General features: G+C 43.7%; 1 pseudogene; it reads left to right on the top strand.

The window, feature by feature from the left end:
* LOC129355152 (protein MTSS 2-like) overlaps positions 1-23,560 on the top strand; it is a 46,928-nt pseudogene extending 23,368 nt beyond the window's left edge.
* Positions 23,561-24,323: the final 763 nt, after the last annotated feature.

Genomic DNA, 24,323 nt, shown 5'->3' with positions numbered 1-24,323 from the left:
TCAACAGGCAAACAGCCAAAAATTTAATTGTTTTGAAAAACTAAATATGTTTCTTAATATCAAGATAAATACATTTAAAGAGCATTATAAACTGAAAATGCATTATGGTGCTGCTCTATGATGTTCATATTGATGTGTCTGAGAAGTTTGATAGAGCCTTCTGACTTAGTTACTAGTTACTAACTACTAGTTACTAACTACTTGATTTGGAAAGTTACTAAGTTACATTAAAGTAACTATTTTAGTTGCTTTCAGCAATTGCTAACAACACTCTGCTACCTGTGAAAATCACATTGATCGTTGCCAATATTTAATAGCAACTTATTTCATAACAGTAACATCAACAATGTGTCTCCAGTTATAAGGTTGAACTGAAGGAGAGATTATTTAATGGTTACAACACTACAAAAACCCCCATTCTGCCCCATCCTGCCCCATCCTGCCCCCATCCTGCCCCATCCTGCCCCATCCTGCCCCATCCTGCCCCATCCTGCCCCATCCTGCCCCCATCCTGCCCCATCCTGCCCCATCCTGCCCCATCCTGCCCCATCCTGCCCCCATCCTGCCCCATCCTGCCCCATCCTGCCCCATCCTGCCCCATCCTGCCCCATCCTGCCCCATCCTGCCCCCATTCTGCCCCATCCTGCCCCCATCCTGCCCCATCCTGCCCCATTCTGCCCCATCCTGCCCCCATCCTGCCCCATCCTGCCCCATCCTGCCCCATCCTGCCCCATCCTGCCCCATCCTGCCCCCATCCTGCCCATCCTGCCCCATCCTGCCCCATCCTGCCCCATCCTGCCCCATTCTGCCCATTCGCCCCCAGTCTGCCCCATGTTTTGTGGAGCAACGTGAAGCTTGACGTCATTCAGAGGTTAAATATTAACTGACATGAACAAAGACAAGCAGGACGGATAATCCAGGAAGTGATGGACTGAATCTAACCGGATGTCAGACACATTCTGGGTTTATGTCGCTTATTAAGCCAAAACCCCCCACTCATTCAATCTGCAGCGACTTCAGAAAGAAAAAACGAGCATAAAGCCGCATAAATGAAATTGGCTCCTTTTCAGCAACAAAATGTGCAAATCCCTCCCTCCATTGTTTCTGTCACTGCTGACAGAAACAATGGCGTCTGACCATTGGCGTCTGACCATTGCGGTCTGACACCGGGAGGAAATGACATCACAAAAAGAAAATAGTCACACAGAGTGGTTTCGATAAGTAACTGTTGTCTGACTACCTGATCTGACATAGAAATGTCACATTACTGGTTACTAAAGAAGCAGACACCGTGTCATCTTGACATCATCATGATGTCAGATCCATGACATCATGATGTCACCGTGACATCATGATGTCACGGTGACATCATGATGTCATTGTGACATCATGTCTGCGAAGCTCCCTGTTCTCAGCGTCACTAACCGTTGAGCCATTTGAGGAGGGAACCTGAAAGTTGATCTGTGCTGTGATTGTTGATGAACAGTGAAGCTGCTCGTGCTGCAGTGACGTCGCGGGCTACTGTTGCATTGTGGGGAATGTAGTGATGGTGCGTGCAAAACGCAGCCGGCCGCCCGCTGACCGGTTCTAATAGTAATTAAATATCATCCTGGGGGCCACAGATAATTCATTCGCGGGCCGGATTCGGTCCCCGGGCTTTGACATTTGTGCTTTAGACTCTGTTCATCTTGCTGATGTACTTTTTATTTTTTAGCACATTTACACAGTTTCTGCATATTACAGATGCAGAGGATTAATTGACTTACAGTCTATTGATTATTAATGGTTTATTGGATTTAAATTGGTTCCCATCGATTTGCTTTGTCTGCCTTTCAGTGCTGTAGTTTGGCCTCCGTCCAGCAGGGAGTGGTGTTCAGCGGCGCCAGATTAATTTTTGAGGGGGGCCATGAGGTGTTTGTCAGGTGAATGTCAGGCGCTCGCTGGAATCAATTGATATGATGGCTCCTGTCAATCAGTTCAGTGGGTTTGTCGCAATTTGTCCCGAAGTGAACGTCCCTGACCTGCAGGACTCTGGGTCCACCATCGGAGCACCGCTGCGGTCTGGACGATTGGCTGACTATTAAATGCTGCGATCATAGAGATTTGGTGGAAAATAATCAGAATAAACATCTAGATGGTGGAATGGACTTCATCCCATTTCTGAAAAATGTAGAAGGAGAAATTCCTGCAGCATCGAGCAGCTGAATACAGAGATGGACGATATGAAACACATGAAGGTTTTGTCATCATTACGTCATTAGAGTGAAACAGTTGACCAACCGGGAGACTGTCAGCTCTTCAGTTCACCAAACCACACGCAGACACCCTCACACTCAACGCACACACCGACACACAAAGCATAAACTGGCGGCCCTTCAGAACCAAACTCGGTGAAAAGCTGTCAGGATCCAAACTCCTCGTTCATCTTCAGCTCTCAGAAAAGCTCCAAGCCCCAAACTTACAGACTAACCGATACGATTTAGGCTTTTTGCAGCTCCAGACTCACAGACTCGCTGCATACAAGATGTTTGAACACAATAAATCTGTTTTTCTCCTGAATGTTGATGGTATAGACAATTAGATGATAAAAATGATTATTTTCTGTTTTACTCAAAGGAAAATCTCCAGGTTCTCTTAGAGCTGCAGCTCTGAGATCAGAAACTGATCAAAGTCCAAAATACGACAATATGCCGACGATAGACGGATATGACAAAAATCCCCTGGTCAAATATTTGGAACATTAAATAATAATAATAAATAGATGTTAAATATCCCCCAGAAATACCAGTTTATAGCAGCAGGACGACCTAATGGATCATCAGGTTACGGCGCAGCAGCGCCACTGGAGGCTCTAAACCTAAAGGCAGCACATAAATTGTGCAACAAATGATTGTCTGAGTGGACAGAAAACCAGCCAGACTGATGAAAACACCATGAATGAACTTTAATCTTCTTGCTATTAGCAGACAAATGAATTTAACATCCAACAGAAACTGGAAACCATCATCAGTATTTATGGCTCCTGATTGGCTGATTGGCTGCTGGAAAACAAACAAATTCACCTGATCCAAAACGATCTGCTCTAAAGCGTGGTGAGGATTTGGTCCGGGACCGTAAACGGACCCATGTCTTTATTTCATCAGAAAGAAAACATGGCCACCGCTGAAGAAAGGCTCAGACTGTGATCCGGTCCAGGTCTGTGTCTGCCGGGCCGGGTCCTGATCCCGACCCGACTTGAAGCTGCTGCATGTGCAACCTTTGGATGTCGGTTCTGATCTGCAGCCTTAGATTTGGTCCAGATCTGAACCTTTGTCTGCGTGTGAACACAGCAAGACGTCAGTCACCGATGTCAGAGTTGTGTGCAGCCTGTAAATATGTGGTGGGACCAGGGCTGTAAAGTGGGGGGCCAATGGCCCCTGGGGCCCCCCTGTTCTGGCGGCTCTGGCGGTGTTGCTCACCCTGAAGGGAAGCCAGTGATACCGAGTCAAAGATGGCAGCTGTTTCCTAAAACAGGAAACAGAAACGCCCAAAGTCCGTTTATGATGCTAATAAACAAGTAATTGAAATTTTTTTTACATAAAATAAAAATGTTTTTGTTAAAATCATCCTTTTTTTGATCATTTGCAGCAAACATGAATCTGCAGATAATCCTCCAAGTTGAGAAAAAGCTCAGGCTTTCTGCTGATCAGGATAACTGATTCATAACTGGAGGTGATTAATAGATTAATTTTCAAAGTTTATTTTATCTTCACTTTAAAATGTTCAGATTATTTTTTCAGGTTTTTTTGAATTTCTTCTGTGTTGATCTTTATTCTCTGTCAAAAAAGAATGGATTACTAAATGATTTCAGTTACCCATTCATCTGATTGTTTGATCGGCGATGTTAAAACAGCTGCCTGCGCTGTAGGACATCAGCAGAGCCAGCCCAAGGCATAAGCAAGCTTGGCTGCTGCTGGGGCGTCTCAATGAATGCCTGAATTAAGTCATAGGCCAAAGATCTATCAGGTTGATCACTGGAGCTGAATTGATTCATGAAAGATTTTGAACAGTTAAACCTAAAGGTTTGTGAAAGTAAAATAATAATTGTTGCCATAGTTACAGCCTGGTGTTGCAGTTTTATCTTTGTGTTTGAGCTTCTGTTGCTGCGCAGATAAATCTCAGCAAATAACCTGTGATTGTTTAAGCTCCGCCCCTCCTGGATTATACCTGATGATGATGGCAGATTATATTGACTCTGCCTTAGGATCAGCAGGTCAGACATGGAGGAGAACCAGGAGCCTTATGGATCAGTAAAATCTGGTTTCTGCAGGTTATTGTGAATCCAACTGATTGATTAACTGCTGGTTTAACTGCATTTCTCTTTTTGAAGCTGAAATGACTCTGACTTGAAGTCAGACAGCGCTCACTTTAATGAATGTTTCAACTGGAACAGGAGATAAAAGTTTCAGATTTCAGTGCAGACCGACCAGATGAAGCTGGATGGTGGTGGAGCCTGCCCCCTGCTGGCAGCATCTGAGTAACGCGGCGTTTGTCTGTCCACTATAATAACTCGGAGGCTTTAACTTGATGCTTTGCAGAAAATGGATAAATGAACGTCATTCTGTTTTGATATGTAAAGCTGTTTGGATCTGGCTGTTATGACGACGTTAAGCTCCTCAGGATGTTTCTGAGTCTGAACCCTGGCGCTCTGGTCGCTCTGCAGGGAAGGGCGACGCTCGCCAGCTGGACTGCGCCCTGCAGGACGTCAACACGCGCTACGCCGCGCTGGAGGAGACGGAGAAACGGGCCGTGTGCCGCGCGTTGGTGGAAGAACGATCTCGCTACTGCAGCTTCGTCAGCATGCTGAAGCCGGTCCTGGTCAGCGCTCCGCCGCCTCTCACTGAAACACACACACACACACACTGGATACACACTCTGCAACACAATAAGTCTGGTCCTGAGAGTGTTCCTGAGGTTCCTGTGTTTTGTCCCTCAGGACCATGAGATCAACATGCTGGGCGAAGTGACCCACCTGCAGACCATCCTGGAGGACCTGAGCGTTCTGACGGCTGAACCCACCAAGCTGCCGGCCGCCAGCGAACAGGTCGCCTGTCAGGCTCCGTTTCTGTTCCTCACAGAAAACAGATTTCTACTGTCCCTAGATTCAAACTAGGGTGGGGCAATCAGCCAGTTTTATGGATTGAGTTTTAAAGTTTTTCTTAAATCTGGATTTTTTTCCCTTCTGGGTTTCCATAGTTCAGAGTGATGTCATCACCCAGGGCGGCCATTTTGTTCACAGCTTCTGCTTATTCACTTTCAGTCTAGGTTAGCTCTACGACAGACTATCAGGGCCAGGCTGTGATTTTTTTGGTTTTAATTGTAAGAGTAAGGTCACAATATTACAAAATACAAACACAGTAAGGTTTTGATGTCATCACAATAAAGTCGTAATAGAAGGAAAATAAAGTAGAAAAAAAAGTTGAACATCTTCTGAATGTAAAGAATAAATTTCGTTTTTTTCTGTTCAGGTGATTTTGGATCTGAAAGGTTCCGACTTTAGCTATACCTACCAGACTCCCCCTGGGTCCCCTGGCAACATGTCCAGGAAGAGCAGCATCAGCAGGTAAGCCTCACCTTTACAATAATAATTTAATATTCACGTTAACCAAATATCTTTGACACATGTCCTTCCTGAATATCATGGACTCTGAACTAAAAGCGTCTCTCTGACCGGGGCAGGCAGCGTGTTGAAGAGTTACTGACGGACGCTTTGGAGCGTCTGATTTAGGAAACGTTTGGTTTGGTTTGGTTTGGTTCTCTCCAGATGCAACCAGGTGGAATTTGTGAGACCCCAGCAGGTGAATTGCTGGTAATTTAAGTGGAGTCATTTAATTTTAGTGACTTTAATGGGCCAAAGTCACTAAAGTCACTACGGAGAAAAAGTTTGATGTATTTATCTGCTTTATGTGTGATGGGATCTGGATTCAGGTTCAACTGGGTGACTATTAACTAAACTGCATAAAAATGCAGCTACATTGCCGAAGTTCATATGATTATAATTTAATCAGTGATAATAGAATATGACCGATTTATTTCATGCTGTCCGTCAAAATGACACAGTCTTTTTCCTATCACATTTCTCTTATTATTAGAGTAACTATTTATTACATAATAGTTATTTATTATTAGACATTAGATATTATAATTACACAGTAGTTATGTATTCTTACATGGTTATGTGACATATATTATTATTACACAATAGTTATTTATTATTATACTGTTGTTGTTACACATTAGATATTACACAATAGTTATGTATTATTTCACAGTAGTTATTTATTATTTCATGTTGGGTTAGGGTTGGGTTAGGGTTGGGGTTGGGTTAGGGTTGGGGTTGGGTTAGGGTTGGGGTTGGGTTAGGGTTGGGGTTGGGTTAGGTGAGGGTAACTGCATCAGATCCAGACTGTCTTGCCCCTTGTTTTGAGTTCCTTATCCTTGGTATAAACTCCTATGTTGTCTCTGAATGGCAGCTTTTCACCCAGACCTGCTTCATTATTGATTATCCTACAAGCTCTCTGTATTGAGCACAATATATGGATAAACCTGATTGAGTGATTTCACCAAACAGTGTTAGGTAAAATAGATTTTTCCACAACAAAATGTATTTATTATTACATGGTAGATATTATTATTACACAGTATTATTACATAGTAGTTCTTTATTATTATTCAGTAGTTATTTATTATTACATGTTAATATGCAGGTACAACTGTTGTTCTGATTGTTTTCCGTCTTGTTGCAGTTACCAGTCTGGGTTGGTGAGGCACGTTCCGTCCTTGGACTCCATCAGCTGCGCTGTGGATGGCGTTCACCTGCAGGTAGCAAACAGCAGAAGAAGAATCGGCTTTTCTGCTTTTTACTGAGCTCTGAATGGAGGCGAGACTTTTAATCTTTTGTCTGTTTAGAGTCCACGACTCACCGGTATGACAAAACTTTATGTGAATTAATTCATGGATTTTCTGTGATCACACTCTGATGTGGGAAACTGATGTTTGAACATCCTGTTCTGGCTGAAAAGAGCTAATGCTGCAGCAAAAAAAAGTTTAAAGGTTTCGTGATTAGCTGTAATTGTCAATAGTCAATATCTTACTGAAGTAAGATCAATAAAAACTGTAGGCTGCTTAGTCTTTATGAATGTAAGTAAAGTATCATATAAATGTGACTGTGTTGAAACAGAAATGCATTCTGGGTAGATCCGTATGCTAGGAGCTCATTAAAAATCACTTCGGTTCGCTGCAATGAGGCTGACTACGAGGGGATTACAATAATCTACAATATACAATATTCTGATCACGATACAATATCATGATATTTGGCAAACGATACGATTCAATGCACTTCTACGATTTTCTGAAAGGTTTTAGAAGGACAGAGTGATTTTAGTGACATTTTGTGTTCCAGACTTGGATTTAATCAACTGAAAACTGATTAAAAGCACCAACTACACAATACCCGACTGATTGGACAGAGTCTAACTGTCTACAACTGGACAAAATGAATCAAAGATTCAGTGAGAAAATGAGTTGTTCTCATTTAATTCATATGGATTTGATATAAAAGTCAAAGTTTCCACAGTGTTCAGGAGCCGAGTGGGGAGATTCTCAGCCTCTAGACTCTCCATATGCAAGTGATGGACTTATGTTCTTCTTTTGGACATACTGCGTTTGGAGTAGAAAAGATCTTCTGGACTCCAGGGAAAAGGCTTTCCTCCCTTGATCCTGGAGTTAGCCGTGACTGTAGGCTGTTTACTACCAGCTGCAGGGGGAGCGGCTCCGCATCACCCCGAACTGATCCACTCCTTGCAGCTGCAGCGCCGCCTTCCCCTGCTGGTGTCTCTGAGTAGCTGCCTCAGACAGCCAGGCTCTCATCGTTCTCTCAATCTGATACTCTGTCAGTTGCTAATAAGAACGATCGATACGCCATCATCGTCATGGCAAGCCTCAGGGCGCCCACGCTGCGGGTTTCCCCTCTTCATTTTCCAGCAGGTTCTGTTTGTGTTCATTCTTCAGGTCATCTTTATATGCAGAACAGAAACCACTAAGCTAAATCACCAAGCAGATGCCACTAGTCGCTCCGATGTGCAACCTTTGCATTCGTTTCCTGATCTCACTGCTTTGGCTGCTGCTCCGTTCCGCTTCGCTTTCACGGTTACTTGCACAACTTTACGTCATTTCTTCGTAACAAAGTACAGCTCGGCGTTATTTGTTGAAGATCGATAGAATTACACAGCCCTACTAACTGCTGATGTTACCCCAACCTTTAGTTGTTCTCTTAGTTTAGCACCAAGCTGCTGCCCCCTTCTGGCCGTCCAGCCAACTGCAGAGAAGGTCATTTTAACCTAAACTAATTTTACTTCGGTTCCCTGCATGGAATTTCAAAATAGGAGCCTTTCAGCTGTGGTTTCTCCTGTGTAGCCTGCCGCTCCTTACCTGCTGTACGGGTGTGGTGAAGGTGGGCGGTCCCTCAGCGAGGGCAACTCCCCCTCCCTCCTCAGTCGCCATGGCAACAACAGCCCTGTCGCCGGCTACAGGCGGCGTGGCGCTCAGAGTCGCCGGGTTAGCCGCTGGGACATGAGCGCCTGAGGACTACAGTTAGTATCCTCATCATGATATCATCATGACCCCCCAGAGTGCCTCATCATGACTTCCCATTGGTGACCTTGACTTCTCGTTGGTGACCTTGACCTCCCGTTGGTGACCTTGACTTCCCATTGGTGACCTTGACTTCCTGCTTGTGACCTTGACTTCCCATTGGTGACCTTGACTTCCTGCTTGTGACTTGACTTCCCATTGGTGACCTTGACTTCCTGCTTGTGACCTTGACTTCCCATTGGTGACCTTGACTTCCTGCTTGTGACCTTGACTTCCCATTGGAGACCTTGACTTTCCGTTAGTCGCCTTGACTTCCTGTTTGACCTTGACTTCCCGTGGTGACCTTGATTTCCTGTTGGTGACCTTGACTTCCCATTGGTGACCTTGACTTCCTGTTGGTGACCTTGACTTCCCATTGGTGACCTTGACTTCCTGTTGGTGACCTTGACTTCCCATTGGTGACCTTGACTTCCCGTTTGGTGACCTTGACTTTCCGTTGGTGACCTTGACTTCCTGTTTGTGACCTTGACTTCCCATTGGTGACCTTGACTTCCTGTTTGTGACCTTGACTTCCCATTGGTGACCTTGACTTCCAATTGGTGACCTTGACTTCCTGTTTGTGACCTTGACTTCCTGTTAGTCGCCTTGACTTCCTGTTGGTGACCTTGACTTTCCGTTGGTGACCTTGACTTCCTGTTTGTGACCTTGACTTCCCATTGGTGACCTTGACTTCCTGTTTTGTGACCTTGACTTCCATTGGTGACCTTGACTTCCCGTTGGTGACCTTGACTTTCCGTTGGTGACCTTGACTTCCTGTTTGTGACCTTGACTTCCCATTGGTGACCTTGACTTCCTGTTTGTGACCTTGACTTCCCATTGGTGACCTTGACTTCCCATTGGTGACCTTGACTTCCTGTTTGTGACCTTGACTTCCCATTGGTGACCTTGACTTCCTGTTTGTGACCTTGACTTCCCATTGGTGACCTTGACTTCCCATTGGTGACCTTGACTTCCCGTTAGTCGCCTTGACTTCCTGTTGGTGACCTTGACTTCCCATTGGTGACCTTGACTTCCTTTGGTGACCTTGACTTCCCATTGGTGACCTTGACTTCCCATTGGTGACCTTGACTTCCTGTTTGTGACCTTGACTTCCCATTAGATCAGGATCAGAATGACCATCTCTTTAATGTCCATCCATCGTCCAACCCAAACATGATGTTGTTTCTGACAGTAAGTTCTGGTTCTGACCCAGTTTTTCTGACTCGTGTGTGTCAGGATGCAGTGGTTACCACCCAGCCACCTGCAGGGGGCGCAGAGAACGGCCTGCTGGTCCCCCCCCACGGCGCCTACATCCAACAGCATGGCGAGCGAGCCAGGGCCATGTCAGCGTCTGGGAAGGTAACCAATCGATCACCAATATCACTATTATTATTTGACCAAGCAGTCCGATGTATGACCTCTTCAGAATAATCTCTGAATGAATCAGTTTCCATTCAGGATCAAGCATCCATGGAGGAGAAACTAAAGGAATGAAAGATGGAGAATTACTGAAGATCAACAAACTGCAGTAAAACTGAATCATCTGAATATTAAGCTGAGTCCGTCCTCTCGTCTCCACAGTCGGCACGGGATCAGCTGGCGCTGACGTTGGGTTCGTTGAATTCGGACGCCCCGAGGAGCAGCAGGGACTCACTGCACTGTTCAAGCGCAGCACCCAGACCACCACGCCGTCCTGCTCCGAGGACACCATCCACACGCACAGTGAGTTCAAGACGCAGCGCAGGGTTACGCTGCTGCTGCAGCTGGACGCCGCCGCTGCTGCAGCAGCTGGACGCAAAACAAAGTCATTAATTCTGTTTGCTAGATGTCTTTAATTTGATCAAGAGGGTCATTTCTCTTATCAGGATTATTTTAATGTAATGAATATTTATCATTCCTAACAGCTCAGCTTAACTTTAATTTGCCTTGTTCCTGCAGTACAAAACAGAATATCATCATAAAATATTAACTGTAAACTAGAAAATTCCTGAAGAAATTTAACCGGGGCCTGCCAAAGTGTGCCCGTCGGTTTGGACCCAGCGTTCTAATGCTAAACATTAGCATCCATGCTAAAGAAAGCTGCAATGTCATCAATAGCACGTGGATAGTCACAAGCATGAATTATTGAACATGGGTAATAAGTAAAGGAAAAGGCTAAGGTAATAGGCTAATGCTAAGAGAAAACCTTAGAGAAAAAGATCATGCAAGATAATCTTATTCTTAATAATCTTAAATGCTAGTGAAATGCTAATGTTTGTGCTAATGCTAATGCACTGTCTTGCACAGCAAGACAGTGCCCTAACTTGAGACGAAAAGATAAAGCAAGCTAATATCATTGCAGCGCCTGCGGCGCTGCATTAGCCACAGACGAATCTTAAGACTTTTATTTTGAAATTTTCTGTGAGCTTCATTTTAAATGGCCAATGTAATACCATGTGTAACGATATTTTGGTAAAATCAGACATAAAATGGTCAAAAGAGCACTTAATTGATGGGAAAATTGTCAAGGCTTTTATTTTGAAAAAATTTTAAAGCTTAATTTAAAATTTTCACACTAATTCCATGTGTAACAATGGTTGGTTAAAAAGAGTTATAGAAGGCCCAAAACACAAGCAGTTCTAAAGTCCAGCCTTTTCCTCCGAGTTCTGCAATAGTTAGAACTACAGTGATGCGGTTTTGTAGTCCTAATCAGCTGGCCCTGCTGTGCTTCGTTACTATGGTAATTAATCCTCTGCAACTGTCATGTGTGTGAGACAGAAAGAATTCTATCTTTGTGAGACACCCAGTCAGTTTTCACTGAAAAAAGTGGTCCGAACAACTCCTTCCCATTCGGAAACCGTGATACGTATCGGAAAACCGTTTGAAGCGTATGAGCGCTATCTTTCGTCTCCGATAGTCCCGCTATTCATATCTGTACATCACTCACATTAATAACAGCGACGAGATAAAAATGGTGTGCGCTGAGGTCTGACATTTTTCAGAAATACATGAAAGTGAACCTGGCTGAGCGAGTCGAAATCCTGTCGCATCACTTTGCTCTGAATCCCCTAGACAGAAAACCGTAAGCCCTAGAAAAATTTTGAAAACATTTTACCGGAGCAGGCATGCGTATCTATGTCATGACCGAGTTTCATACCGATAGGGCGATATTTGTGATCGTGACGGCGATTTCAAAATTTATTTGGGGTCAGAATGGCACTGCTTCCCACACTCTAACGAAACGTTGATTTACGCTCTAATTTGGACAGTTTCTAACTGACAAGAATTTTTGATGGTTTTCGCTTTTTACTTTTTATCGTAACTCCAAATCCCACCAAAAGTAATAGCACCCCTCCCGGCGCCGAGCCGCACGATTTGATACCACTTTTGTGGGTGGGCTCGCAGCGGTACGAGCCGCATTCCGGTTGACGGAAGAAAATAAATAAACTAGAAAATTCCTGAAGAAATTTAACCGGGCCTGCCAAAGTGTGCCCGTTGGTTTGGATCCAACGTTCTGATGCTAAACATTAGCATCCATGCTAAAGAAAGCTGCAATGTCATCAATACAATGTGGAGAGTCACAAGCATGACTGACTGCATTCAGTATACTAAATATGGGTAATAAGTAAGGGAAATAGCTAGTACCTCATGCAAGGTAAAAGGCTAATGCTAATGCTCTGCCTTGCTCTGCAAGGCAGAGCCTACACCTGAGTGGAAAAGATCATGCAGGATAATCTTATTGCACTGCCTATGGCAGTGCACTAGTGGGAACAGTGAAATGCTAATGTTTGTGCTAATGCTAATGCACTGTCTTGCTGTGCAAGACAGTGCCGTAACTTGAGACGAAAAGATAAAGCAAGCTAATATCATTGCAGCGTCTGCAGCGCTGCATCAGCCACAGACGAATCTTAAGACTTTTATTTTGAAATTTTCATTGAGCTTCATTTTAAATGGCCAATCTAATCCCATGTGTAGCGATTTTTTGGTAAAATCAGACATAAAATGGTAAAAAGAGCACTTAATTGATGGAAAAATTGTCAAGGCTTTCATTTTGAAATTTTTTTAAAGCTTAATTTAAAATTTCCACACTAATTCCATGTGTAACAATGGTTGGTTAAAAAGAGTTATAGAAGGCCCAAAACACAAGCAGTTCTAAAGTCCAGCCTTTTCCTCCGAGTTCTGCAATAGTTAGAACTACAGTGATGCGGTTTTGTAGTCCTAACCAGCTGGCCCTGCTGTGTTCCATTGCTATGGTAATGGATCCTCTGCAGGCTGAGTCAGACAGGGGGAGACATAATTCTATCAGTTTGAGGCAGCCATTTTCACTAAAATATGCATGAGCCAGAAAGGAATCTTAAGGCTTTTATTTTGAAATTTTCAGTAAGCCTCGTTTAAATGTCCAATCTATTCACATGAGTAACAGTGATTGGGTTAAATCAGTTCTAAAATGCTCCAAACAGCAATTGATATAAAAATTGTCAAGGCTTTTATTTTGAAATTTTCATTAAGCTTAATTTCATTAAGATTAATTAAACTTAATTAACACTAATCCAATGTGTGGCAAAGGTTGGTTAAAATCAGTTATAAAACGCCCAAACACAAGTAGTTCTAAAGGCCAGCTCCTTCCTCAGAGCTCTGCCATAATAAAAACTACAGTGATGCGTTTTTGTAGTCCTAATTAGCTGCTCGGCCCTGCTGTGCTTCGTTACTATGGTAATAGATCCTCTGCAGGCTGTGAGTCAGACAGGTGGAGACAGAATTATATCAGTTTGAGGCAGCCATTTTCCCTAAAATAGGCATGAGCCAGAGGAGTCTTAAGGCTTTTATTTTGAAATTTTCAGTAAGCTTCATTTTAACTGTCCAAAATAATCCAAAGTATAACAGTGGTTTTGTTAAAAAAGTCACATAATCCCCAAGAGAGCAATTCCATAATATAAAAGAATGTCAGGGCTTTTATTTTGAAATTTTAATTCAACTTAATTTAAAATTACCACACTAACACTGTGTGTAACAATGGTTGGATAAAATCAGTTATAAAATGCCCAAAACACAAGTAGTTCTAAAGGCCAACAGCTTCCTCAACGCTCTGCCATAATAAAAACTACAGTGATGCGTATTTGTAGTCCTAACCACTGGCCCTGCTGTGCTCCATTGCTATGGTAATGGATCCTCTGCCAGCTGTGAGTCAAACAGGTGGAGACAGAATTTTTCAGTTTGAGGCAGCCATTTTCACTAAAATATGCATGAGCCAGAAAGGAATCTTAAGGCTTTTATTTTGAAATTTTCAGTAAGCCTCGTTTAAATGTCCAATCTATTCCCATGAGTAACAGTGATTGGTTAAATCAGTTCTAAAATGCTCCAAACAGCAATTGATATAAAAATTGTCAAGGCTTTTATTTTGAAATTTTCACTAAGCTTAATTTCATTAAGATTAATTAAACTTAATTAACACTAATCCCATGTGTAGCAAAGGTTGGTTAAAATTAGTTATAAAATGCCCAAAACACAAGTAGTTCTAAAGGCCAGCTCCTTCCTCAGAGCTCTGCCATAGTAAAAACTACAGTGATGCGTATTTGTAGTTCTAATTTATAATTCTAAATTCCAGCTCCTTCCTCAGAGCTCTGCCATAGTAAAAACTACAGTGATGCGTTTTTGTAGTTCTAATTTATAATTCTAAATTCCAGCTCCTTCCTCAGAGCTCTGCCATAGTAAAAACTACAGTGATGCGTTTTTGTAGTTCTAATCAGCTGCTCCGCCCTGCTGTGCTTCGTTACTATGGTAATTAATCCTCTGCAACTGTCATGTGTGTGAGACAGAAAGAATTCTATCTTTGTGAGACACCCAGTCAGTTTTGAGTGAAAAAAGTGGTCCGAACAACTCCTTCCATTCGGAAACCGTGATACATATCGGAAAATCGTTTGAAGCGTATGAGAGCGCTATCTTTCGTCTCCGATAGTCCCGCTATTCATATCTGTACATCACTCACATTAATAACAGCGACGAGATAAAAATGGTGTGCGCTGAGGTCTGACATTTTTCGCCGTCACACCTGGCTGAGCGAGTCGAAATCCTGTCGCATCACTTTGCTCTGAAGCCCCTAGACAGAAAACCGTAAGCCCTAGAAAAAATTTGAAAACATTTTACCGGAGCAGGCATGCGTATCTATGTCATGACTGAGTTTGATACCGATAGGGCGATATTTGTGGGCGTGACGGCGATTTCAAAATTTATTTGGGGTCAGAATCGCTCTGCTTCCACACTCTAACGAAACGTTGATTACGCTCTAATTTGGACAGTTTCTAACTGACAAGAATTTTTGATGGTTTTTCGCTTTTTACTTTTTTATCGTAACTCCGAATCCCACCAAAAGTAATAGCTCCCCTCCCGGCGCCGAGCCGCACGATTTGATACCACTTTTGTGGGTGGGCTCGCAGCGGTACGAGCCGCATTCCGGTTGACGGAAGAAAAATAAATAAACTAGAAAATTCCTGAAGAAATTTAACCGGGGCCTGCCAAAGTGTGCCCGTCGATTTGGACCCAGTGTTCTGATGCTAAACATTAGCATCCATGCTAAAGAAAGCTGCAATGTCATCAATAGCACGTGGAGATTCACAAGCATGACTTACTGCATTCAGGAAACTAAATATGGGTAATAAGTAAGGGAAATAGCTAATGCAAGGTAAAAGGCTAATGCTAATTCTCTGCCTTGCTGCGCAAGGCAGAGCACTAACCTGAGTGGAAAAGATCATGCAGGATAATCTTATTGCACTGCCTACGGCAGTGCACTGGTGGGAAACAGAGAAATGCTAATGTTTGTGCTAATGCTAATGCACTGTCTTGCTGCGCAAGACAGTGCCCTAAATTGAGAGGAAAAGATAATGCAAGCTAATATCATTGAAGCGCCTGCGGCGCTGCATTAGCTACGACCAAATCTTAAGGCTTTTATTTTGAAATGTTCAGAATGTTTCATTTTAAATGGTCAATGTAATCCCATATATGAATTTTTTTTAATGTTAATTTAAAATTTCCACACTAATTCCATGTGTAACAATGGTTGGTTAAAATAGTTATAAAAGGCCCAAAACACAAGCAGTTCTAAAGTGCAGCTTTTTTCTCTGAGTTCTGCCATAGTTAGAACTACAGTGATGCGTTTTTGTAGTCCTAATCAGCTGGCCCCTTTGTGTTCCGTTGCCATGGTAATGGATCCTCTGCCAGCTGTGAGTCAGACAGGGGGAGACTTAATTCTATCACTTTGAGGCAGCCATTTTCCCTAAAATATGCATGAGACAGAAAGGAATCTTAAGGCTTTTATTTTGAAATTTTCATTGAGATTAATTTTAAATGGCCAATCTCATCCCATGTTTAACACTGATTGGGTTAAATCAGTTATATAGTGGTCAAAAGAGCAATTACTTGATGGAAAAATTGTCAAGGCTTTTATTTTGAAATTTACATTAAGCTTAATTTAAATGGTAACACTAATCCCATGTGTAACTATGGAGTTTTGAAATCAGTTCTAAAATTACCCAAACCAAGTACTTGTCATGGCCAGCTGATTATTCATCAGTATTAACTGACAGTTCTGCCATGTTGTAGTTTTTATATTCACCTATAACCTCTTCTGTAGGCACTGAGTGTTCTGCCATGTTGTAGTTCTAACCTTCAGGAATTGTAGTTCTAAAGAGGTCAACTGTCATGTGTGTAACACACAAGGAGAGACTTAATTATAAATTCTTGAAGAAGTTAGTTTTTCTGACAGGCCTGAGAGAAATATTCAAGGTTTTATTTTGAAATTTTCATTCAGCTTAATTTAAAATTTCAACATAAATACTGTCTGTAACAATGGTTGCTTAAAATCAGTGATAAAAAGCCCAAACACAATGTAATTCTAAAGGCCAGCTCATTCCTCCTCAGTAGTAACTGACAGTTCCACCATGTTGTAGTTCTGACAATCAGCTCTGACCTCTTTTGTAGGCACTGAGTGTTCCGCCATGTTGTAGTTCTAACCTTCAGGAATTGTAGTTCTAAAGAGCAGCTCATTCCTCCTCAGTAGTAACTGACAGTTCCACCATGTTGTAGTTTTTATATTGACCTATGACCTCTTCTGTAGGCACTGAGTGTTCTGCCATGTTGTAGTTCTAACCTTCAGGAATTGTAGTTCTAAAGAAGAGGTCAACTGTCATGTCAGTGTGACACACAAGGAGACTTAATTATAAATGCTTGAAGAAGTTAGCTTTTCTGACAGGCCTGAGAGAAATATTCAAGTTTTTATTTTGAAATTATCATTCAGCTTAATTTAAAATTTCCACATAAATGCTGTGTGTAACAATGGTTGGTTAAAATCAGTAATAAAAGCCCAAACACAATGTAATTCTAAAGGCCAGCTCATTCCTCCTCAGTAGTAACTGACAGTTCCGCCATGTTGTAGTTCTGACAATCAGCTCAGACCTCTTTTGTAGGCACTGAGTGTTCCACCATGTTGTAGTTCTAACCTTCAGGAATTGTAGTTCTAAAGAGGTCAACTGTCATGTCAGTGTGACACACAAGGAGAGACTTAATTCTAAATGCTTGAAGAAGTTAGTTTTTCTGACAGGCCTGAGAGAAATATTCAAGGTTTTATTTTGAAATTTTCATTAAGCTTCATTTTAAATGTCCAAAATAATCCAAAGTTTAACAGTGGTTTTGTTAAAAAAGTCACATAATGCCCAAGAGAGCAATTACGTGATATAAAAGAATCTCAGGGCTTTTATTTTGAAATTTTTATTAAGCTTAATTTAAAATTTCCACACAAATGCTGTGTGTAACAATGGTTGCTTAAAATCAGTTATAAAAAGCCCAAACACAATGTAGTTCTAAAGGCCAGCTCATTCCTCCTCAGTAGTAACTGACAATTCCACCATGTTGTAGTTTTTATATTCACCTATGACCTCTTCTGTAGGCACTGAGAGTTCTGCCATGTTGTAGTTCTGACCTTCAGGAATTGTAGTTCTAAAGAGGAGGTCAACTGTCATGTCAGTGTGACACACAAAAAGAGACTTAATTCTAAATGCTTGAAGAAGTTAGTTTTTCTGACAGGCCTGAGAGAAATATTCAAGGTTTTATTTTGAAATTTTCGTTCAGCTTCATTTAAAATTTCCACACAAATACTGTGTGTAACAATGGTTGGTTAAAATCAGTTATAAAATGCTCAAACACAATGTAATTCTAAAGGCCAGCTCATTCCTCCTCAGTAGTAACTGACAGTTCCGCCATGTTGTAGTTCTGACAATCAGCTCTGACCTCTTCTGTAGGCACTGAGTGTTCCGCCATGTTGTAGTTCTAACCTGCAGTTATTGTAGTTCTAAAGAAGAGGTCAACTCTCATGTCAGTGTGACACACAAGGAGAGACTTAATTCTAAATGCTTGAAGCAGTTATTTTTTCTGAAAGGCCTGAGAGAAATATTCAAGGTTTCATATTGAAATTTTCATTAAGCTTAATTTAAAATTGCCACACTAATCCTGTGTATAACAATGGTTGGTCAAAATCAGTTATAAAAAGCCCAAACACAATGTAATTCTAAAGGCCAGCTCATTCCTCCTCAGTAGTAACTGACAGTTCCGCCATGTTGTAGTTCTGACAATCAGCTCTGACCTCTTTTGTAGGCACTGAGTGTTCCGCCATGTTGTAGTTCTAACCTTCAGGAATTGTAGTTCTAAAGAGGTCAACTGTCATGTGTGTGAGGCAGAGACAGATTTCTATCTTTGTGAGACAGCTCAGTCAGTTATAATGGAAAAAGCAGCCCGAACAACTCCATGCCGTTCGGAAACCGTGATACGTATCGGAAAACCGTTTGAAGCGTATGAGAGAGCTATTTTTTGTCTCCGATAGTCCTGCAAATCATATCTGTAGCTCATTCATAGTAATTACAGCGATGAGAGAAAAATGGTTTGCGCTGAGGTCTGAAATTTTCCATAAAAGTATTAAAATACATGGTGGAGAGCATCAGTTAGGCTGGAACTTGATTTTGCTCTAAAGTACCTTGACAGAAAACCGTAAGCCCTAGAAAAAATTTGAAAACATTTTACCGGAGCAAACATTCGTATCGATGTCATGTCTGAGTTTCATACCGATAGCACGATATTTGTGGGCGTGGCGGCGATTTCAAAATTTATTTGGGGTCAGAATCGCACTGCTTCCCACACTCTAACGAAACGTCAGTTACACTCTAGGTTTTGGCAGTTGAGCTTTTCGGTTCGGCAGTTGGAAATTTTGCTCGTTTTTCGCTTTTTACGTCGCCGTCGTAACGCCAATTCCCCATAAAAGTAATAGCTCCAATGCCGGGAACGAGCCGCACGTTTTGATACCACTTTTGTGGGTGGGCTCGCAGCGGTGCGAGCCGCATTCCGGTCTACGGAAGAATAAGTTAATTATAAAGAGACATTCTATTGGGTGAAGATTAATAGGTGCCTGCCATGCAATGACTGACTTGCTTCGCAAGTCAGTCACTGCTCTCCTTATGCATTGCTAGGCAGGCCCCAATCATACCATATAATAGGAAATTGAAACTATTTTAATCTGTTTCGAGAGAGGAGAGCGTGGCCTGTGTCTGCTGGGGGCGTGACCTGTTACTGCTGGAGGCGTGGCCTGTATGTTCTGGAGGCGTGGCCTGTTACTGCTGGGGGCGTGGCCTGTATGTTCTGGAGGCGTGGCCTGTTACTGCTGGGGGCGTGGCATGTGTCTGCCGGGGGTGTGGCCTGTTACTACTGGGGGCGTGGCCTGTTACTACTGGGGGCGTGGCCTGTATGTTTTGGAGGCGTGGCCTGTTACTGCTGGGGGCGTGGCATGTGTCTGCCGGGGGTGTGGCCTGTATGTTCTGGGGGCGTGGCCTGTTACTGCTGGGGGCGTGGCCTGTATGTTCTGGAGGCGTGGCCTGTTACTGCTGGGGGCGTGACCTGTATGTTCTGGAGGCGTGGCCTGTTACTGCTGGGGGCGTGGCATGTGTCTGCCGGGGGTGTGGCCTGTATGTTCTGGGGGCGTGGCCTGTTACTGCTGGGGGCGTGGCCTGTATGTTCTGGAGGCGTGGCCTGTATGTTCTGGAGGCGTGGCCTGTTACTGCTGGGGGCATGGCATGTGTCTGCCGGGGGCGTGGCCTGTATGTTCTGGAGGCGTGGCCTGTTACTGCTGGGGGCGTGGCCTGTATGTTCTGGAGGCGTGGCCTGTTACTGCTGGGGGCGTGGCATGTGTCTGCCGGGGGTGTGGCCTGTATGTTCTGGGGGCGTGGCCTGTTACTGCTGGGAGCGTGGCCTGTATGTTCTGGGGGCGTGGCCTGTATGTTCTGGGGGCGTGGCCTGTTACTGCTGGGGGCATGGCATGTGTCTGCCGGGGGTGTGGCCTGTATGTTCTGGGGGCGTGGCCTGTTACTACTGGGGGCGTGGCCTGTATGTTCTGGGGGCGTGGCCTGTTACTGCTGGGGGCGTGGCCTGTATGTTCTGGGGGCGTGGCCTGTTACTGCTGGGGGCGTGGCCAGCAGCAGGTTATTTCAAGTGACAGCGGTTCTACTGTCACTGTCAGCTGAACAGGGAGAACTGATCAGACTGAAATCTGACTTTCTAACAATAATTTTAGATCAAATATGTTAAGATTTAATGTTTATTGCTTTGACTAGGCCATGGACCATCCTTAGCTGCGTTAGGAAGCGTGATGAGAACAGCTTGAATAATTCTCTCCGTCTGTTTTGTTGTCTCCAGCCGACTACGAGTCGATATCTCTCCATGGAGACGCTGACTCCGCCCCCTTCCACCAGCTGTGCGGCAGCCGCTCCGACCTGGACAAGTCCTCCACCCTCCCCAGGAACTCGGACCTGCGCTTCCAGTTCAGGGACCTGGTTCCGCCCAAGCGGCCGACCTCCACGGTCAGCCTGCTGACCGACGGCGAGCCGAGCGGCGGCGGCGGCGGCCATCAGCACACCGCCACCATCCGCCGCAAGCCGTCCTCCAAGCAGGCGTACCGCCGGGGCACCATCAGCGGCGGCGTGCCCATCCCCATCAGCACGCCACAGGTCCCGCTGAGGGCCGGCGATGACTCCGTGTTTAGGGCGCCCCCCGTTGGTGGCTTGGGGCACAGCAAGCTGTGCGCCTCCACCCAGAGCCTAGTCTCCCTGCCTTCCTCCTCCTCCTCTTCCTCACCGTACTACCAGCTCGTCCCGGGTCACATGCCCGTCCCCGCAGTGCCGCTGCTGCCACCAGGGGGTGGCAGCATCAGGCAGCAGCAGCAGAGGCTGCAGCTGCAGCAGCAACAGAACCAGCAACAATTTCACCAACATGCACAGTTTTCAGCAACAGAGCCAACAGCTGCAGCAAAATCAGCTGCAGCAGCACAACCAGCAACATGCACAGCTGCAGCAACAGAGCCAACAGCTGCAGCAAAATCAGCTGCAGCAGCACTACCAACAACATGCACAGCTGCAGCAGCACAACCAACAACATGCACAGCTGCAGCAACAGAGCCAACAGCTGCACCAAAATCAGCTGCAGCAGCACAACCAACAACATGCACAGCTGCAGCAGCACTACCAACAACATGCACAGCTGCAGCAACACAGCCAACAGGTGCAGCAGTGCAGCCCAGCTGCAGCAGCCCCGCCACCCATCTCCAACCAGCAGGACACTGCAGCCGCCGACATGCTGACGCTCATCAGGAAGGTGAAGCTGAAAAAAACCCTGACCAACGACCGCTCGGCGCCCATGTTGCCGCCACCGGGCCACTGAGGCTGGAGCAGCAGCAGGCTGCAGCAGCAGGCTGCAGCAGCATGGTGCAGCAGGCTCCTCTTCCTCTGATGGAGGTCCATGTTCACATCCTCCAGCTGCTCCGCCGTCAGACGCGTTCTGACCTGCAGCTTGGTTCAGACTCCCGTTTTCATAGTTGCTACAAAACAAACCGTTCGTGTTGCGGATCCCTTGTTGGGTTGGGTGCGTTTGATTCGTTACCTGCAGACTTGTAGGTGGGCGGGGCTTGACAAGCTCCTCTGTTTCATGGTTGGTCCTGCTGTGATTTTTAGTTGGTACCGGACCGGGTCACAGGTCCGATTCCCCCCCAGCGAAAACCAGAACCAAACGTGCTAATGAAGACAAATGTTGGTTTTACTGTAAACAATCTGAAGCTCTGCTGTTAGCCTGTTAGCATAGCGGTTAGCGTAGCTGGTCATGTTGATTCTGACCTGGTTTTGCTCGGATTCCTGAGAAAACGGGTTTTTTTATTCAAAATTCTTGTAGATAATTTAGAGAATATTTTACTCTGTAAAGATTATTTTGTTAAATTAAGAGATTAATGTACCAAAAACATGTTTTGGGTTTAATTTTTTTTGTACTTTTCATGTTTTTAAATCCTCCAAACATTTTGATGAGATGTTTTGATTTTATTCTGAAAAGTTAAAATATGCAGATATTTAGTTTATTTTCCCTTCGTTTCTTTGCAGAACTGCTCGACTCTTTGATGTTGATTGAATCGTCTTAAACTGATTTAATATTAAATCAAGTGAATTAATGAGATTCTGTGCTGGAAGGAGGAGCTAAAAAGTTTTTTGTTCAGTTATCAAAGTCAGAAACAAATGAGTAAATCAAAAACCTTTTAATCTTATTTATTCCAGATTTAAAGGATTTATCTACAGACTTTGGTTGGGCTGAAATAGCTGGTTCTGTTTTTGTCCTGGCCCGGTTTCATGAAAGTGGAGCAGCAGATTTCTGAACATTGGAGGTTTTTTAGTTTTAGTTTTTTGAGTTTACAGAAATAAATTAAACTTGGACATTTTATTTGGTAAACTTTCCAAACTGACTTGGGTTTTACTTCACAGCTTTTCTAATCAGCAGATTGGCTGTTTGGACCCGACTCTTTTCTGATTGGCTGTTTGGACCAAACTCTTTTCTGATTGGCTGTTTGGACCAAACTCTTTTCTGATTGGCTGTTTGGACCAAACTCTTTTCTGATTGGCTGTTTGGACCAAATTCTTTCCTGCGAATATTGGAGCTTCTGTTTGTATGAAAATATTTCAGTTGATTTGTTGATGTTTTGCCGCTCAGCTTTAAGGGAAACCTGATCGGACGTAACGCAGGAGGTGGACCCGTCTTGTTCTGGTTGGGATCAAAAACTGTAATAATGACAATAATGAGAATAATGACAGCTCTCTTTCATGTTTACTTTGATCCGTTTCTACTAAAACTGGAACTTCAAACATTTGTTTTGGGTAAAGCTGCAATAAAAACCTATCCAGAATTTTGCCTCCAGTGTTTATCAGGATATCTGATTATTATTGTTGTTATTATTATTATTATTATTATTATTATTATAGCAGGTTTGCTTCAGTTTCATAATCTTCTTAAACTGGTAAACCTTCAATCTGACCTTTCAGATGATCTAACAAAATGTTAGATCATTTTGTTTCGTTTTGCTCTCGGTTGTTTCATATAAACTGGATCTGAAACTAAATGTGGGGAAAAATGTAAAGTGATCTGTAGACCAGCTTCTCTGAAATCCCAAACTTTGTGCCTGAAACACGTTGAGAGGAAAAACAGAAAAACTTCATTTCTAGGATAGTTTGCAATACAGCCAGCGACCACAGAGGGCGCTAGTCAGTGAACTGGCTCTTCAGTTCAGACTGGTTAAAATGACTTGTTTCATGTTCATAGTTCTCCCCTAGATGTTTTTGAAAAGTTCCAACTTGACCCCGTTCATTCATTCAGTTGAGAATCATATTGATTAGGGCCTGATCTTCTACAGAAAATCAAAATTATACGATGACATTTTTAACTCCATGTACATTTTTGGGCTGATTTTAATGTAGCTGTTTTGGTCAATAACTAATAATTATTGTTAATATTTATATCTCCTTTATTTCCTTTTAACACCACAATAAACATTTCTGTTGTTCTTCCATTAAGCACATCTTCGTCATGGTCACAGATTAATCAATTGCTGATAACTGAAAAGACTAACTGGAGCTCATCATCAGGAAGGGTCTAGTTTGATCAGCTGGGGTCAAAGGTCACATTGAGTGTTTTAATGTCACTGCGTGTTTAGATCGTGGTTCGGGTTGGGATCTTCTGGATCCTGTTTTGGGGTTTGTGTTAATATTTTGGGTCAGATTAATTCTGACGGCTCAGTATTAGTTAGCAGAACCGGGTCGCCATGTTGAGTTTTGATGATAGAAACCCGGAACCTGATGATTCAAACTGACCCATAAACCGAACTGATGAGCTGCTTCACCGGGACTGCGCATGTCACAGCTGCAGTTCCTTCTGTTCTCCAGCAGGGGGCTCATGTTGCTCCAACTGCAGTTCATTCTGTTCTCCAGCAGGGGGCTCATGTTGCTCCAGCTGCAGTTCCTTCGTGCTCCAGCAGGGGGCTCATGTTGCTCCAACTGCAGTTCATTCTGTTCTCCAGCAGGGGGCTAACGTTGCTCCAGCTGCAGTTCATTCTGTTCTCCAGCAGGGGGCTCACGTTGCTCCAGCTGCAGTTCCTTCTGTTCTCCAGCAGGGGGAGCAGCAGACCTGCTGTTCGGTGTTTGCGCCTTCAGGACCTGGAAACTCAAAACTTTCTGTTTTTTATATCTGCAGCTGATGGAGAAGGAATATTTTATTTCTAAAACTTTAAACATAAAAGTAATTGACGTCCCAAAACTGATCTGTCAAAAATACAT

This window comes from Poeciliopsis prolifica, unplaced genomic scaffold (genome assembly GCF_027474105.1).
Source record: "Poeciliopsis prolifica strain line A6 unplaced genomic scaffold, Auburn_PproV2 SCAFFOLD125, whole genome shotgun sequence".
Taxonomy (NCBI): Eukaryota; Metazoa; Chordata; class Actinopteri; order Cyprinodontiformes; family Poeciliidae; genus Poeciliopsis; species Poeciliopsis prolifica.
The sequence above is the reverse complement of the archived record's forward strand: the minus strand, read 5'-3'. Positions and strand labels throughout refer to the sequence as shown.